The sequence below is a fragment of the Apis cerana genome, linkage group LG11 (assembly GCF_029169275.1).
Source record: "Apis cerana isolate GH-2021 linkage group LG11, AcerK_1.0, whole genome shotgun sequence".
Taxonomy (NCBI): Eukaryota; Metazoa; Arthropoda; class Insecta; order Hymenoptera; family Apidae; genus Apis; species Apis cerana.
The window spans coordinates 7199275-7215543 of NC_083862.1; the positions used below are offsets into that span (position 1 = coordinate 7199275).

A 16269-nucleotide genomic window follows, 5' to 3' on the forward strand; every position below is an offset into this window, starting at 1 on the left:
TTTTAAGGATTTCAATAAAATACATTTTAAAAAAAATATGTATTACGTATTTCACTTCAAACAATTCCTTTTTCTGGGGGGGTTGGTTTTGAAATGCGTGTACGCGATGGATAAGGCTGGTGTTTGAGCTCGAAAGAGATAAAAGTTTTTACATCGGGGTTGACGTGTCGTTTCTCAGACGATTGAAATAGATATCACGGTCGTTGCGTGACTGCGTTATGGCACGTTTGTACAACATGTAACAAGCAGATAGTACGTTAATATTGGCTCGATCAGCGGGTAGGATCTTGCTGTTAAAAACCTGCATTCCGAATGGGTAACATGGTAACGTTAAAGGTTACAAATATTTCAGGTCATGTAGTACGTTCTTCGGCCGTGTTCCAACGTAACAAGCTTTATTGAAATTTTAAAATTACATTTATTCCGTTATATGTTCATCATCGTTATATGAAGTATAGTGCATAAAGTCGGAGAATAAATTAATGAAAAATGTAGAATTAAATTTGACATCGAATATATTTGAAGATTTATTTGAAAATAAAATATTAAACAAAATTTCTATTAATATAGAAATCGTTTGTTTATTCGGGAAGAAATTCTTAATATATTCAATGTAATGGACAATTTTATTTGTCCATTCGCTGATTTATATAAATATATATATTTACGAATATTTTATTTTTCATTATATTTATATATTTTCACTCTCTTTCTGCAAGATTTTAAAATCTATATTGATCAAATCTTCTCTTTCTCCTCACGAATGCTACTAACAAATTGAAATCTTAAATACTTTATTATGTATTTACATTTACATTCTATTAAATTATTTTACAACTATTGCATAAAAATTACATAAAAGAAAAAATATTCCTCCCACCATGAAGCCCCTAAGTTATATAACTATCGCCCGCAGTATCTAGTTTCCTCTCGCGGCACCGCGTCTAATTGTAATTCTTAATTAGATCCCCAGGATCTGCACCTCGTTTCTATTAAAAAGCCAACAAAAAAGGAAACTAAAATATGCGGAAAGTTGAAACGGTAACCGTCATTATAACCACGCGTAGGCGTGTATAAAAAAAAAAGAGGAAAAAAGAACGCAATACCCACGTTGCCGTGGTAGATTAGGGTTGGGGCTGTTGTGTAACCAAAAACATCTGCCAATCTGACATCACCTGCCCCGTATTACCTATTTCTAGCTAATTTATCATCCATTTGGACGAAGCTAGGAATTGAAGGAAGGATGTCGAGACGTGGCTCCTCTGTGGCCGGGCTAGATAGCTCCAATATAGACCTCCTCCGCTGTTTCCACGGATCCATGGTCTTTCATTACACGATAACATCTTAACTGGCGCGCCGGCATGCGAATTCTCGATGTCGGTTGTTCCGCCGATTCGCGTTAATAAAGCCCCGATATCTCTAGATTTCTCGCCGGTCAGGATTGCAGAGCGGGTTAATTGTTTAACCGCTCGAGAAAATTTTAGGCGAGAGAACTGGTTGGAAACAGTTCAGGGTTCTGGCCAAGAGGAAGATCGTTTCGATGAGTGGGCGTTTAGTCGGCGTTAGCGGTTTTCAATGGGTCCATAAGATTTTTAAGATTATTAAAAATTGGAAAATTGAAGGGGTGGACTCGTTTTTAAGTGATAGATTCGTACGTCGACTTTTTTGAAAATTTGGAAGAGAAATTCGAGGAATTTCGAGCAGTACGTTTTTAAATTTGATTGGGATATGTTTATGGAGAATATAAATGTGCAAAAATCTATGGAATGATTTTATGATATGAAGAAAAAAAAGGAAAATAAAGCATAGAACGTTGATGTTAAGAACGATGGATAAATCTGTATGTAATTTTAATCGTATTCGTAAAAGTTTCATAAATATCTGTTTATTATACCTTGCACAATGTTGAATATTATTTTAATGGATTTTAATAAATATTAAATATTCAACGATCCGATTGAATTTGTTTAAATTTGTAAATTTAATCAGATATACATAACTTTAGATATCTATTTTAATTCTTATGAAAGAATCTATTCGTTACGTTAAAATTAAAATGATATGATAATAAAATTTGTGAAGATTTGAAAAATAATTATCTTCGTGAAACATTACGTTTGACAAATAAAAAGCGTTTGAAAACCACTGGGAAAGGGAGGAAACGCGTCGAATGAATTTGATGGCGTGACGAACGCTGGATGACTACGTATTTCTAGAAGGATTCATTAAACAAAGCCGATATATCGATTCCACCTTTCCTTCAACGACATAGTAAGTTAGTTCTTCCGCGAAATATTCCTACAAATGCGATAAATTTGATTATCTATCGATTAGAAAAATTGTGGACTTGTAACAACGTCAGGATTATTTTCTTTTAATGCTAATAATAAACGAAGCGATGATCTAACTGCAAATTTGTTAGTATTTTAGTAATAATTACATTGTGTTTTGATTAATGAGCAAAAATTAAAAATTAAATCGTTTCTATAAAAATTATTACTAAACATTTATTTTAGCATTAAAGATATGTCAATTGAATATTTTAATATTCAAATATAATAGTATTTATGTATAATGAAAATAAAATAATTTTATTAAATTTGTTAAATATTATCTATATAAAAATAAATTGATAAAAATTGTTAAATTTTAACTATAATTTTCTAAAAAATTGTTAGAATGTTAAATATGATATTCGTGTCAAATGAACAGTTTTGAAATAAGATATAAAACCACTGTTTAAAAAGTAAGTAAATAGAACTGCCACATAATCCTATCTCACGAACGCACTGATAAAGTGTGGAGACAGTTATTTAGATAGATTCGTATCTCTTATGTTATTTGAAGTTTCCATGGGATTTTACAGTCGATACCAGGTATAACCGGCATCCTTTCAAAATATCATCTCGAGCAACTTCATTAGAAATTCTAACTGATCAATCACTGATTTTTATCTTTCAGTCAAAAAGAATTAATGTATATTTTATTGGATGAAAAAATAAAATAAAATTTATAATTGGCGAAATTAAATATAATATTAGATTTTTTTTATGTTAATTAATAATTTTTAAATATATTGCTTCACTTCAAATTCTGAGTTTCTTGTGTGGTTTTAAAATTAATTAATGAATGACATCAGTGACATATCATTAGTTTAATAATTCATTAACAATTTGATTAGCAATTAAACATCTCCAAATTATTCTACTTTATCTAATTTTTTCCAGTTTTTAACTATTAAATTAACAGACATATGAAGCTTTTAAAAAAAATTTAATAATATTACAAAGATTTAGTTCTATCATTGAAATTTTATTTGAAAATTCAGAATATAATAACAAATAAATCTAGTTGATGCTAAATGAAATGTAACCAAACTCTGTTTAACCAAATGCGGGAACAAAACAAAATAAAATGGAGAGATATCATAATTAGAATATTCTAAAAACTTACTTATTAATATTTTATACTTTTTATAATATCCAAAGAAACTTTATAAAGATAAAAGATATTTCCAATGAGACTGAAGATTAATAAATTCTGACAAAAAGCGTTCGATCAAAGTTAAACCGATTTCGACGAAATTCTCAATATTTATTTAACCGACATAATCTACAAAACATATTTTTTAACTTCTCGTTGCAAGCTACTAAATAAAAAAAAAAAACTTGCAGAAAAAAGTATTTTCTCCACATCGAAACTTTTTTCTCCGTTCGCTTTTAAAAAAATAATCCAATTTCAAAAGAATTACTCCACGACATAAACAATTTTAGACATCGAAATTTACCGGAAAACTTCAGAAAAATCCTTCCATCCCGATACAACGATCTCGCACCCGGTTCCAGTGTCTCGTGTCAGTTCTCCACGCGGAAAGACAATCGCTCGAAACGAGCAAATAATAATAATAATAATAATAATAATAATAATAATACAGTCACGCATAATCGCCATTCCGGAGAAAGTGGTGGACGAGCACAGGTGGTTGATGAGTTCGCGCTCGACGACGGCGGGAGGAGGAAGGGGGCGGAGGGAGGGGACGGAACCGAAAACTTACCAAGTAAGAAGGAGCACGCAGGCGAGGGAAGAAACGAAAGAAGAGAAAGATGACCGATCCTCGTGGATGATGGAAGTTTAAAAAACATTCGGCGAACGACCGCGAGCCGGCTCGAACGAGAGGGGAGGCTTTTGTTTGTCGCCCCGGTTTCACCGGAAACCGAACCGATACCGGGGGCGCCTCCTCACGCGAAACTCCCTTTTGTTCACCACGGAAGGTAGGAAGAATCGAGAGCCCACATGACATGATTCGCCCGGCCACGAAATACGCAAGATGCGCGCAATTATGGCCACCCAATTATCTCGTACGCGTCTCGTTATTTATTGAATATCGTGCGCCCGCCTTATTTCTCTCGCTTCTCAGGCTGGAGTTTGCTGGAAGTGGTCGGATTGCTTTTCTTCGAGGGGAGAAAGGAGGAGAGGAGAGTAATCGTCGGCCGCGTTAACGTGGAACGGTTGTCCTATCGCGAATTAAGAAAGGCGGAGGGGATTGGGAATTGGATGTTTGAACAGAGAATTTCTTTTGTCGAGATTCGTGTGTATTTGTTTATAGAGAATTATAATTAAATTCGTTGAAATTCAATTGTATAATAATTGAAAAAGGATAATAAATTATGAATTTACACATTTAATATACGATAATTCATCTTTTTAAAATGAAACACGTGCTCTAAATACGGAATGATCTTAAATTTAAAAGAAAGAAAGAAGAAAAAAATTGTTTCAAAAATTTCGCTTCCCGATCATTAATTTAAATCATACTAATCTCCATACATGAAATTCAACTCCCTCACAAGCAGTAATGGCACAATTTCCACAACGCCTTCAATCCACGCCCACTCACTTTTCCCTCTAAATATCCTCCTATGTATTAAATAACCATTTCCTCCTACGGCAAGATTCGTTATTTGTGCAGATTTAAGGGGGGCACCGTCGAGAAATCCGTTTAATCCGTTATCGATCGTTAAACGCAACACTTGGCCAACTTGTGATCCAACAGCGGTGCACCTTTCATTATTGTCGTTATTGCACCGCTTTCCGCTTTGGTACGCGCGCACCAGCTCCGATAAGGGGTATCGAACGCTCGAAACGCAGTCTCGGACCGACACGAGACACGTTGCACGAACGCATCCACGCGAGACGATCGTCGCTAATCGATAAAACTTGGTTTCGAGATCCTCGACGAGCCGCCAATTAACGTCGAGGAACTATACGATTATTGGATTAGTGGTGAGTTATGCGGATTTTTTCGAGTTTGGTTAGATAAACGATTGAACGAACTTTTGTCACTTGAATTAGAAAGAGATTTGAATATTCGTAGAATTTGTTGTTTCGATAATTTCAAGAAAAATGTATGTATGTTTTCATATAATAATTGGTTAGTTATTATACTTTATTTTTTAGATGATACAGCAAAAAAAGAAAAAAAAGAGTAGAATCAGATTTGCATTCTTGTGGTATAAGACGATAAAAAATTTATGTTAAGCATTTTTATCGCATATCTTTTATCGATAATCTGTATCATTTAGATTACGATGTAAAGTTTTTTTCTTTAAATAAGTATATTACACGTGTTAATTCAGAAACTATCAAACTCGTCACAAATTATATATCAATTACACACACATATTCATTTCTGAAAAAAAAATTTTCATATTCAAGATATGATAAATAAATATCATATTTTGACGATAAAATTACGAATAATACAAATTTTTATAAATATTTTAAAAAATGTATCGATAATTTTACAATAATATTAATATACAATAATATAATATAACATAAAATCTAGTTCTGCTCTCAGAAGAAGTGACTTATTACTTTCCCACCGATCCAAATATAATACATAGTCATCGGAATTATCGTGTTCGATGTTGCTGGGTTTTTATATCGTGGGATCTTTGAAATAAGTTAAACTGTTTGTAATTATGAGACCGTAATTTCAACGGAATTTATTATACATATATTTTTCGTTCGTTTACGCTGGTGAAAGGTTTCGTGGCGTGATGGCGCACGATGGCTGTTAATTACGCGCAGTTGTCAGACCGATGCGAGATTATACGGATACGCTTGGTCTGATTTCATATTCTTGGTGATGTTGGTTAAGGATGATTGCGTGTTGTGTACTAACATTGATAGATTAGATGGAATTATTAGAGTGAATATGTTGTGATTTGAATTATCGGATAAATTATTTAAAGAATTTATTCGTATTTATAATTATTGAGCAACGCAAATAATTTCCTAATTTTCTGTCTTCATTTTAATTACTGTTATAACGATGTTCAACTTTCAAATAACGCGCGTTTCTTCTTTAAAAGTTGTACAAACCGAAGAATTCATTGACGAATTCGTAACGTAACATTTAATAAATGAAAATTGTACAAAATTTCCAAAAAATACATAAAATATATTGCAAATATTGGAGGATCTCAATTGGAGGATCCAATTATCTTCAAAATTATTCATCAAACCGTTTAAAACTCCTAATCAACCAATTATTCAACAACGAATGATCATCGAATTAGTCCAAACACCACCAAACATAGAACTAGAAGTTTCGCGATGTAACACGGTTCTCTGAACGATCTCGAAAGGGAATCAACATGGCGGACGATGAACGCGGAGGGGGTGGTACTGGGGAACGATGGGAGAGAGCAGCTACACCAGAGGATCTCCCGAAGACAACGGTAATAAGTGAAGAAGGGCAGAGCATGAAGGAGGCGAGCTGGTAATTTACGTGCAACATGGATTCGGGCGGCGTTTAATTCGAGCTGGCCGATTATGAAGTTGGGGTGTGGGTTAGGTGGTGAACGACCAACCAGGCCCTCTTTGTGATATCAATTAAGTATGATTTTGCCCCTTCTCTCCTCCTTCTCCTCCTCCACCCGACTCGCTGCTCTTTTACCCCCGCGGGGTTAGCCGGAGTTTAACCCATTCCCTTATAATTTCCTTCCAATGCACCGTGAGAAACTCGGCCGGTAACACGCACGCGCACGCACGTACCCTGCTCTCCCTGCTTTCCCCCTCCTCCCCGATTATTAGATTTCATCGAATTTCTCCTCGCTCAGGTTCCATCCGGTTTCCCGTTAATTAACTAATCGTTCCATTAATTATAAATCGTGTCCACGAGAATATGAAAAAGTGATTGTAATTATTTTACGTATTCGAATTTATATTACGAAAAACAAAATTTTTGAAATGATTTCTATGGAACCGGGAGGATCGTAGAAACTTTTGGACGGTAGTGTAGATGATTCTCTCGAAGTTTGCGCTCGTAGGCGGTAACTGGGATAAAGGGGAATCGAGCAGGCGATCCTCGAAACCTCCTGTCGATACGCTTTCGATAAGGTCGCGTGGGTCGATTGTAATTTCGAATTAGCCCTGCTGTCGGTTTTATCGCGGCCGCTGTGTTTCGTGTCCCGTTCGATGTTTTATTAATGCGAACTCGGGAGATAAGATTCGAGGAGATTTCTACAACGAGGTTGGAGGAGATCGTAAAAATAGACGCCTATGCTAATTTCGACTTTGGCGGAGAGTGCACGGTTGACGAGGCGTTGAGAGCTTTGGTTTTGGGTAGAATAGGCGAATCGGTCGCGCTTCGATCGGGTAAAATATTTTTCGAATAAGATTTATTTACATACGAGGGTATTATCGGTATGGAGTTATATACCTTTGAGATTTCAAGGTAAATTTAAATTTCGAATAGAATAATACATTTTCCCTTAATCGAGAATTTTATAGAAAGAATTTAATTATAACTAGTTGCAAAAGTGAAGATTTATTTAATTTTATTTGTAAAAGTGTATTATAATATTAAGATAAGGGGATTATTTATCGAAGTATATATAATGTGTTAATTTTTATATGTATATATATTTTTTTTATTCAAATTTGTTATTCGCGATCGTTGTCGTTAAAAATATATTTATATATATATATTATATATAAAGCGAAGAGTTTAAAAAGTTATAAATCAGGCATGTTGCCGCCAATCTTACTATGCAATCAGTTTCTTTGCGGAATGATTTTCCTGCAAGCGTTCATTTATAAAACATTCGTATCCCATCTACGTTTTAATTTAAATTTCAAACTAAAAGAATCACCTTTAAAAGTTCCTCAACTTTTCCAACATTCATCCTTATCTTTCGCGAGACAAGTCGCAATCGATCTTTACGAGAGACACCGGTAGATGAACTTTGTGAAGAATGTTCAATGGCACGCAGCCGATCCATAGATATTTACTTTACCTTTTTTTTTTATTCATCTCACCACGTCTACGATTCAATGTAAAACGAAAATATATTTTGAGTAAATATATATATATATATATATATATTATACTTTCGTGAAATTCTTACTTAAATAAATAATTAATAATTAAATACTATATGTACTTTTGCAAAAACAAATTTTTCAATTGCGAATTTAATCCAAGACTATAAGATTCGCATTTACGAATAATGAATAAATAAGATTGAAATATAGTCGTGGAAATAATTACAAGGTAAGGGATTGAAAATTTTTTCCCTTAATACAAATAATGAGGTGTTATTACTTGGAAGAAATTTTTCCCTATTTAAATTTTCTCTACGACATTGAATCGAAGCAGGAATATTAAAACAGTGGAATAATTGAAATTCAAGGGAAAGTGTATATATCGAATGAAATATTATCATTTGCAAGAAATTTTTCTCTCATAATAGACATAATGAAATCAAGCAAAATATACAAAGGGTTGAAGGTCTAAACTTCTAATACATCAGATATAGTGAAATGTTATTACTTCCAGGAAATTTTTCTATATACATTAACAATAAACTTAGTACTTAGTATTATAAATACTTCTCAGGAAAAAAAAATTAGAGATCTTTTCGATTTCTAAATCAAATAATGTAATGAAGTAATAAAGAAGAAAAAGGGAATAATAAAGAATATACAAGCAAATACTTCATATATAATAGAAACAAAAAATATCTTCTCTATTTACATTGATAAACAATAAAGATCATCGCAAAAGATTACTGTAATCTTCATCTTCCACAAGAGTTCTATCTAAAGACACAGATGTTAAACTTTTACATTCTATTTTATCCCATCTCCACCTATCATCTCTTCTAAAAAATTCATTTCCGTGCAAGAAAACGAAATTGTCCATAGCCATTAGACAATCCTTCAAATCTTTAAGCGTCTCCTCTCAAACGTATTCTCTTTGAGAGCATCGTTTCTAACGAGGCGAAACCGTGTCCGCCTACCTCCGAAGACATCGCAATCGGGCACTCCTTGATCCCAAATCGAAGCAACATCGTCACATTAAGACTTTGGCTGAAAAGGAGGCGCTTGGTCTGGCTTCATCGATAGGAAGTGCTTTTTGCTGTGACGTCGAGGCCGCACCGGGCAGTGCAGGGGTGGCTAATGACAAAATCAATGCGACATAATTAGACATGGCGGCTAGCTGGCTTGCCAGCGATCCTCGTCTATACGTCCATGCACGTCGTTTACGTATCCCTTAATACGATACAGGATTTGGAACGTTGCATATCTTTTTCTTTTCTTAAAATTGTGCATAATTAATGGAAACTGATGTCTATCGCACATGCTGTTATTCGTAAAAAAATTAACCTACCCTCGATGATACAATATCAAGTTAGAGTTCGAATTCCAATAACTTAATTATTTTTCCACGCCGTTCCCAAAGATTCTAATCTCTGTACGATACGGTAAATACAATTATCCGTATTGGCTTAACCTAATCCTGATCAACGACATCAAATCATCGAGATACATCTCGATTTCAATAATATCAACCGTTACTTTACAGCGTCTCTTCCAACGATCGCATCTCGATCTCTTACACAACTCAAAGAACGATGATATCGTATTGGCCTAACCTAACTTAACTCTCATCAATGACAGATAATAAATTAATCTGCTAGCCGAGCAATTCCTAATCGATTGGCTATCTTTTCACAGCGTTTGCACAACGATCGTATCCTGTACACAAATTATTAAACAATTATTCACGTTCAGTTAACCTAACCTAACCCTGATCAATAATAAAAAAGTCACCGAGTTATATAGCTCGATTTCAATATGTACGTGATAAATTCTTCTAATCTAACCTAACTTTCGTTCAAACGATACCGAATCACCGAGATATACAACTATTTCGATCAATTCTGATTGCACTCTGCAAGATTGCAATAATTCAAAGAAACGATTATTATTATTTGCCAGTGTTTAAAATTCGGAAATGGAAGATCTTGGCGGCGTGAATAATCGGGATGGATTTTTTATCGAAGACGCGACCCGTTCCTCCTCTTCTCGTCGTGGGGCACAAGCACGAGCGGATGACCCTGATTGGGCTCGGAGCCGGTTCGAGGTGGCGCGCTAATGATCTCTGTTAGCGGACGCCTCGCACACTCGAGAGAAACGGCTCCACTCTTTGATTTATGATCAACGCCGGATTTCGGCGAATCGGTAATAAGGAGACTGCCTCGATGTTTCTGTGTACTTTGAGCGGCGATCGGTATTTCGTGGACGCCGCTGTTCCATGCACGCGACCGATTTTTATAGTTCCACTGTAATTGCAATTGTAAACTATTTTTGTGTTTGGGTGGCAAGGAATCGAATGGTATCGTTTGGATACAAAACATGATAGAGAAGTGTGTGAAAAAAGGATTGAAATGTACGTTTAATGTCGTTGTAAATTAATTAAAAAGATTTGTATTGTAATGAAAAACTTAAAACTTCTTTTAATATGGTTTGGATTTGCAATTATAAACTATAAAAAATATAGAATATATATTTTCATGATATAAGTCCTGTATAAAAATTAGAAAAATTATTTATTTTAAATGGATGATAATGGAAAGGAAAATTATTTGAATAATTTTTTAACAGTAATTACAAAATCTATATTCATTCTAATAAAATAATTCTGTAAATTCTCTCTCGAGAATCATTAATTTCAAATATAATTACTTCTCTCAAGATTTTCACTTCGTCTCAAAATAACGAAAACAATCTATACCGTTACGCTTCATAGCCATGAATTACAGAAACCCATAGGCAGATAAGACTCATTAAATAGTACCTACATCACTTCCCTCTGCTCATTTTCTCAATCTTTTTTCAGAAAAAGAGAGAGAGAAAAAAAAAAGTTACACTCCGTCCCAGTTTCTAAAATTACCGTGTAAAGCAGTGTTCAAAATAATTGACGAGTCATTTATTCCTATCAACTAACCAATACTACATAATCTCCCTACATGAATACAAAACAAACATAACCTAACAATCTCTCCCGCTTCCAATTTTTCATTTTGATTCTATATCATTTATCTTTTTAAAGATCAATGATCAATCGTATGAAAAAAAAAGAAGAAATCTTTTTTCATTTTTTGAGAAGGAAAAAAAAAACATTTTGAATTTATCATCAATTCTTTTAAAATTGATAAAGTAGTTGATTTATAATTTATAATCTGATAAAATTTTTCAAACAATTCTTTTACATTCAACTATAATAAAGATAACTCAATAATCTCTTATTGTTTCTATTCCGTATTATGAACCCTTTAAAACTTAAATAAAACTCTATAAAATAAAATTGTATAATTTTTTTCTACATTTTCAAACAGGAAACGATTCCATGCATTCAATCACAATAAAAGCTTCGAACTATCGAGTAAGCAAACATAACCTAACACCTCTCCCCACACTTTCACTTTATCCATCAATAGTCAACCTTTGAAACTAACCTGGAAGAAATATCCCTCCCTCGATAAGAAATTAATTCCATACTTCGTCCACGATAAAAAAAAAAACTTCCAGCTGTCGCATGCAAGTATCATGAACACGCTTTACGAATGGCTTCGAAAGCGTTATTTTTCCCAGAGCAAAGTTCAAGCCTCGACACGTCGCCACGACGATGCCATCGTCCGCTTCGATTCCAAGCGGAATCCGGTAGGTGGAGGAGCTTCGTATGTAGAGCTAATTATACCCTCGAACAAAGGGTAGCTTCGATGACGCACACGTAAGGTCAGGTAAGAACATTGATGACCGGCTTTATACACTCGTGTTCAACGTTACGTTGCATGTGTAACAAAACAGAAAAGAAAATAATGGAAAGGGGACGGTTTGTCGTTCGATCGGTCTCATCTCGCAGCCCTTTCTCTTTGTCTCTTTTCTCTCTCTTTTTTTTTCTTGGTTTCTCGTCTCGTTTCGTGTAAAAAAAAAAAAAAAAAGAAAAAAAAAGAGAGAAACGACGAGTTTTCAAGGACTCGGATGAAATCGATGATAGGGAAGAGCAACTTTATAGAACGATGGAAATACTCGTCGCGGGTACTCGTGCGTGTCCGTAAATTGATTTAAATGCTCCACGCCCATATCTGTCTGACTGAAGCCGTGGGATCGCAAGTCAACGGGGAGATCCATCAACGCCGGTGCGGTAACGCGAGCACCGTGTACAGCGGCAATTACAAAAATAATCTCTCGCGGCAAATAATATCGAACCGGTCGCTGCAGCAAAAGTCGATGGACGGTGAGGCTTCTTCGCGTCGACGCGATGTTGTGGATACGCGAGTATTTTTCAATTTTATGAATTCTTTTTTCGCGCGATTGTGCGACTCCAACTTGTTATTTCCTCGTACTTTTATTAAGATCTTTGTTTTTGAAATTCGTATAATAATTATAATTATCGAAAAATAAATTTTCATACATAATAAAAATAATAAATTTAATTTAAATTGAAATAAAATATTATTGGACAAAATTTTTATATAATTTATTTTAAAACATTATATTTTCTAATTTATTTAATTTTGCATAGAATTTTTTGTAATTGTTAGTTAGAGCTATATCTTTCGATTAAAATTTCGAGTTTACAATATTTTTTTTTTTTGCCATACTATCAATAATATTACACACTATAACTAAAACTTTTAGTTTAGAAATTATCAAAGCAATTATTGAAAGTGCATAAAGGTTACCATTCACTAATTTTTGAGCCTCGCTCGTACGCTCCCATCCGATCGTCAGTTTCACATAATAATTCAGACGTGTAGTGTACGTAATCTCAACATGGAGCCATTTAACGACGAAATAAGTTAGAAAGCATTAATCGAAGGACGTTTACCGAGAAAACGCTGCAAAACCATCCAAGTTGTAGTATTGTCGTGATATAATATGATATTAATATCATCAATTATGGAAGTATAATTTATGAAAAAAAAAAGAAGGTAATTTTATTACGAAATTAATATTAATAAATTATAATCAAATACATCGAAAAGTTAATTTTGAATGATTTTTTTAAAGAGTTTTCTTTAAATGGCTCCTGCGATAAATATTGTGATTAATATTACTTTGAATAATAAGAAAGTGTATTAAGCATAAAAATACGAGAGTGTTTTAAATTACGATTCACCTTTGACTCTCGTGTATTGGAATTTTAATAAAATTTGAATACGTTCGTTAAATGATATCTTATTAAGAGTAATCAAGCTAATTTATAGTTAATAATCAGTTTTAAAGTTCATATTAACTTAAATAACGATACGATAAAAATGTTAAATAATAATTGTAGTCAGTAATTCAAATTCTAATTAACCGAATGTTATTTCTTATCTTGAATGTTTAATATTCATTCACACACACGATTTTCCTTTACGATTACCGGTTTTCTTCAATTCTTTATTAAAAATCTCGAACTAATTCCTTAATTAACTTGATTAGTTCTTTATAAAAAGTTAATTTATTTTTAGAAATATTATTTTCACATTAATTTTCATACAAAATATATTAACAACAGTACTTCTCCTCGAAAATGAAATGAATTGAAATGAATTGAAATTATCAATTCTTTATATAATGATCCGAGATAAACACAAAAATTGATTACAAAATTATAAAATCAATTATATTCAAATATATTTCATAAAAAATTATATATCAACGAACCATTGCATGCAAGGCTCTGATACATGCAAATTGAAACATTGAAATATAATTACCAAAATTGAAATCCACAAAGAATTCACCTAATTCACCTCATCAATTGATGGTTTTTCGTTCAATTGATATATAAAAGAATTATAAATGTTTTAAAAACAACGAGTTAATTTTGTTTAACTCAATTTGTATCATAAGTACACTTCTAATTACATTACATTCTAAAAATAAATGGAATGACAGTTCACAGTAACCGAACTACTATTGAATCAACTCGCTACGTAAGATCTCGTTCGTATAAATTTAAAAGTTCCTCTATATTTTAACGAAAAATTCTTTCGTGTCTTAGATTTATCATTTTAGTTCGCTCAGTTTAAAAATTACTGGCTCGTATTTCTTCGATGGAATAGAAACGAGGCTGCGAGCTGGCGTGCAAAACCTGTTGGCGTTGCTCACGCGCTTCCGGAAAAGGGTCGTTCCTCGTTCGCGTTGTCTCATTAGCAGGCAGAGCTCACAATGCCTCACCCCCACCCCCGTTGCCGTTTTCCAGCCCCTCGCGATACGCATCTCTCTCGCCCTTTACGATAACACGCGTATTTTCGCGATTGTTTCGCAAGTGAGACAATCAATTATTCCTATAGGAAAGGAACGAGCATTAATGACAAGGATTTGTACAAGTGTGCGTTCTAAGGTTCAAGGACTCGGGCCATTTTCGAGTGAAATGTTTAATTAGATGTTGTACGTTCTGTTTTTTAAATATGAATTTCATTGATGCGATTAAGTTACGGTATTTGGAATCTTGAGCAAGGGAAATATGTTAAATTTTTGTAGAATACACTTTTTTCGTAAAAAAATATTTATTTCACACCCTCCTCCCTTAAAAATTACACAAAATCAACAACGAATAATTTTGATAAAAATTCGACTATGAACCTTCTTCTTCCATTCGAAATTATCTCACAATTGATGCGGCGTTAGAAATCTTTGTGCAAATGCTTTGTAGAAAAATTGGATTAAAATTGGATGTTCGCTTTCCTTAAACGAGAATAATGCAAAGAAAATAAGAAAGAAATAAATCTTTCGCTTTTATAGCGTTATATTACTATGCATATTGAAAACACTGCTATAAATAGAGAATCCATGAATCGTATCTTATCGAAATCTCCAGAGATGAATAATAATAATAATAATAAAAAAAAAAAATGAAACAATCGAGATTAAAATCACCCCACCGATAGATTGAAATCTTTTGAAGAATCGATGAATCTTCTTCACCGCAATCGAGAACAATATCCGTGGGTAACCATCCCCCGACGTCCTTGTTTCACAAGGCTTCTCGAGTGTCGAATAATCAAGTTATCGAGCCAATCTTCATTTATCGGATACTCGGAAGTCATTAAACGATCTTGTCCAATCAATTACGGTTAAATACGGTTCGCAACAAACGTCGGGACGCGATTCAACGCGCAAGGAGAACGATTCGAGCGATTGGAGAGGAGGAAAAGGGGGGAGGGGGAGGGTTAATAATAAAGTGATCGATGAAGAAAACTTGGGGTGCTGCTGGTCTGCACGGAACCGAGACAAGCGTCGTCAAATTCCTCCGCTGAGGAGGACAAGATCGTTAGAGGTTGGAAGGCAGAATGCAAGAAATCGGTACGTGATTCGTTTCAGCCCGAATGGGTGGTGATGCATATGGTGAAACGAGTGGTTCGTTATTTCAGCTGGTCCAATGTGAAAAATTCAACGCGACAAGCCTTTGAAGCGTAGAAAAACGAAGAAGAAGGGAAAGGATTTTTGTTAATGAAGAGATCGTTCGAAGCCAAAGAAAATAATGAGTAATAATGAGTAATCTTCTTTGCTCTCTTCCTTTATTTCAGATAAAATGAAATTTTTCGTTAGAAAAATTAATTCAACTCTGCTCGATTATGAATTAAATAAATTCCATGTCGAATTATTCGATTATGAAAGATACGATATCGTTTATTAAAAAATCGTAAATTTTAAAATATATGATGTAATATTTCAAAATAAGGAACACGAAGTATATTGAAAATTGTGATATCGATAATTAAATTAAATTTTAATAAATTATATTCGAATGTTTATGGAATATAAAATTGCTTTCAACGTATACGCGATATCGAGAGTATTTCATTTCGACGAAATACTTTCCCTTGCGACGAGAGAAAAAAATTCGAAATTATCGCATTTCAATTCGAACAATCTTCGAATCTGCGAAACGTTGAGCTCGTCCAGAGCGATCAG

The 16269-nt window shown here is 33.8% G+C and overlaps 1 protein-coding gene across 14 annotated transcripts in view; it reads right to left on the reverse strand.

Moving 5' to 3' along the window:
* The window catches only part of LOC108000131 (zinc finger homeobox protein 4), a 420790-nt gene that overhangs the window by 157384 nt on the left and 247137 nt on the right, over positions 1–16269 (reverse strand). The window lies entirely within an intron of this gene.